Here is a 3490-nt window from a genome sequence, read left to right as displayed (position 1 = left end):
AATAGTTCTATGCATGTCATTAATGTCAAGAAGGTTCAATATTTTGCTCTGTTAGGTTAACAGTCATTGCTAATGGTGGGAAACGCAAGCCAGAGAATTCTTTCGGAAGTCATCCCTTACCCACAGGAACAAATGCTCGAATTTGCTGACTCTTTTAATACTGTGTGCAACCATCGGCAATTTCGCTTGGGCAAGATTCCACATCTAGATCCTGCATCATCTTCCCATGCAACTTTAGATCACATGACAAAAGTCTACAGGAACTGAATCTGAAAGCAGCCTTAGAGACGCACAAACATTTGGCCACCGTGTGGTTCTGTTTCTGGAGTCACGCCAAAGGCAACATGTTCAAGCTAAGATATTTGCAACTGTACAAGGTGCCATATATTACACAAAGCTTAGCGATAAAATCATCTCCTTATGGTAAGGGCGAGGAATTCAGTGAGCCTTGCACAGCTTTTTAGCAAAGCATTCTATCACTACAAAGAGCAGCAGTACACTGAGAATCAACATGTCATTGCTTATGAATGTTTTAAGTTTGTTTTAAGTATGTTTTAATGTTTTTGTTCTCAGGCTTGTCTTCATCAATTAAAAGTGAAAAAGGGAGATGATACAGGGAAGATTCAACCAGTGAAAGGAGGTTCAATGGTTATAACATAAGCCTTTCACACAGCTGACCCCAAACAGCTGTTTTGACTGGCTTAGCTTCTTCTATAGAGCCTCTGGGGGCAGGCCAAAGATGCGCTTTAAGACCAGATAATACATCAAACGGTTTGTTTACAACATCAGAGGTCAGCAGTGAAGTATTGATTGGAAAATATACTCTCAAGAGCAGTTTATTAAAAGACACCTAACGCTGGTCAGGGACTCTGGGGAACGCACATGAATTGAATAATCTTGCTGATAAAGGAACAGGATGATTTAAAAAAGGGAACGGTGTGTTTAAATCAGGTTTTGTGTCACTCCATGTGATGCATTTGTTTCACAGGAAAGAAAATCAAGGTAGAGGGGATGAACGAGGGAGGGCAGCCAGCTTCTCTGATCTTCATAGAGGAGTCACACATATATCAATCACAGACAAAGCAAGTGCTTTAATCTGACATTCAAGTGAAAGCTCACTAATTGCAACCCATTCTTGACTAGAACAATAGCTGCAGTAACAACATGAACCATATTAATTGCCAGCTCTAATTGGTTATTACTAAAAAATAAAAAATAAAAAAATAGATTGTTAATAACTAGAATGTTGAGTCATTGAGTCAAAAAATGAGTCAAATGCAGCTATATGCATCCCAAATGTTAAAATATTTTTTTGTTTGCAACTTGACAATGATTCCTGTCATTTCTATTCAATTTTTAACTTGAGTTTAAAAAAAGTTAAATTGGTCACTTTTGTTCAGTGTTAGACCAATGACGACAAATAAAGGTGATTTAAAAATAATAATACCCCCAAATATGAATAATATCCAAACAAAGCTGATTTACTACCTATATAAGAAATAATAATAAAACATTATGCCAAAGTTTATTTTTATAGTTTACAGACACCAAGAGGTGCATTCAAGTCATTTTTTGTATGAACTGCATTTCTTGAAGTATTTTTAATGTCTTGAAAAAAGAAAAATTCTAGACAATAAATAAATAACCGTCACGTCAGTGCTGACCCATGATATATATTTTCATTTGTTCAGGTATTTATTAATTTATTTATTTATTCTCAAAAAGTAAACACCTGACACAAAATGTTTAATATAATAATAAAAGCAGCAGGTATTTCATTATCAATTTGTAACGTGACTGATTCATCTCTACGGGTGACATGATCCATCTCCATCCACTCATTTGACATCTGGCGTCAAATGATACAGACACAGACAGACAGATGGTAGACAGACAGATGATAGATAGATAGATAGATAGATAGATAGACTAAATAAATAATCACTTTTATATGTAAACATAGATAGATAGATATATAGATAGATAGATAGACTAAATAAATAATCACTCTTATATGTAAACATAGATAGATAGATATATAGATAGATAGATAGACTAAATAAATAATCACTCTTATATGTAAACATAGATAGATAGATATATAGATAGATAGATAGGCTAAATAAATAATCACTTTTATATGTAAACATGGATATCATTTATTTCTTGAAAACTAATTTACTCATCTTTCTCTTCCCTTATAGGATATTACCTGAGCTCTCCAATAATTCACAACTAACAAGCAGCACACATATTCTAGCGCAGCATCACTATCGCCATCTGCCTGCATCTTATGCTTTCACGCGTTCACTTCGAGTTCATTTATCTCAATTATGACAACGCTGTATCATCAGAGGGTTTAGTTTAACTTTACACAGTTATGAACCATGCATAGATCTGTTGAGTCTTTTAGAGCCGCCTGATCTGACGAATGAGAAAAAGCGCATATTTGACTATAACGGAACATCCTTCAATTGAGCTCATGGACTTACCTGGAGCGTTTAACGCGACCAGCAGGACTATCCAAAAAGTCGCCAACATCACCATCGCGCTTCACGTCTTGCGCCAAATATCCGATCTGATATCGCGATCTGCAAAGAGCGATCCGGCGATTCATGCAACTTAAACACAATCCACCTCTGTCCACCCTTCACTATACGACAGAAAGTCAGCTGTTACTAAAACTGCATTCAGTGCAACGTCTGCAGAAGAGTTTAGTACAGCCAGGAATCGAGATCAAATCCAAAGCCCGAATAAGATGCTCATCGACTCTCTGGTTCTGCAGATGAAAAGTCCGCTCGACGAGGCGGATAAGAAGCAGATAAATTCAGGGATCCCGCATCCCAAGCGTTGAATCCAGTGCGGCTGTTCAACCCCCTCAAAACAAAAGCTTAATAACACTGTTATTAACAGTGCCCTGAATAACGGGGCGTTTAATGCATCCGATCCGTTTGCTCCACAATACAAGTATGTATAATACGATTCTCTGTACTTTTTTTGCGCAGTAGTAACCAGAATATGTCCTAGAAGTCCCAACGGTCCGGTCTGTTCCCTCAATTTGGGAGTTTGGGGATTATCAGATTATTTTTGTTGGGTGCTGGAGATGTTTCAGCGGACGTGAAATCCGTTCCGAGTAATTTTTTCCCCCGAGAAAATGGACTGATTCTCCAGAATATGGCAATAATGCCGTGGTTTGGCGCACTTCGGGCACTGCTGCCACAACCTGAACTGTTCTAGTGTAGCTGATACAAGCGCGAGGAGAGATCGAATCAGGGTGACGTTAGAAAAGGGCGGGGCTTCCACGATCTTGAAACGCGAGTAGGAGAATTTAGTCCATTGTTGCCATGTCCGCTTAAAATAAGCGGCTCTGTGCTTGTTTTAGCTTGCAAGTATGGTAAACTGCAGTATTTGTGGATTATTTCCAGAAGACAAGTTTCTGAGGTTTGTCAAATACCCACTGACTGTTTTAGTCCCATGGCCACCCCCCCCC

Source organism: Sinocyclocheilus rhinocerous, unplaced genomic scaffold (assembly GCF_001515625.1).
Source record: "Sinocyclocheilus rhinocerous isolate Xijiao unplaced genomic scaffold, SAMN03320098_v1.1 scaffold619, whole genome shotgun sequence".
Classification (NCBI taxonomy): Eukaryota; Metazoa; Chordata; class Actinopteri; order Cypriniformes; family Cyprinidae; genus Sinocyclocheilus; species Sinocyclocheilus rhinocerous.
The sequence above is the reverse complement of the archived record's forward strand: the minus strand, read 5'-3'. Positions refer to the sequence as shown.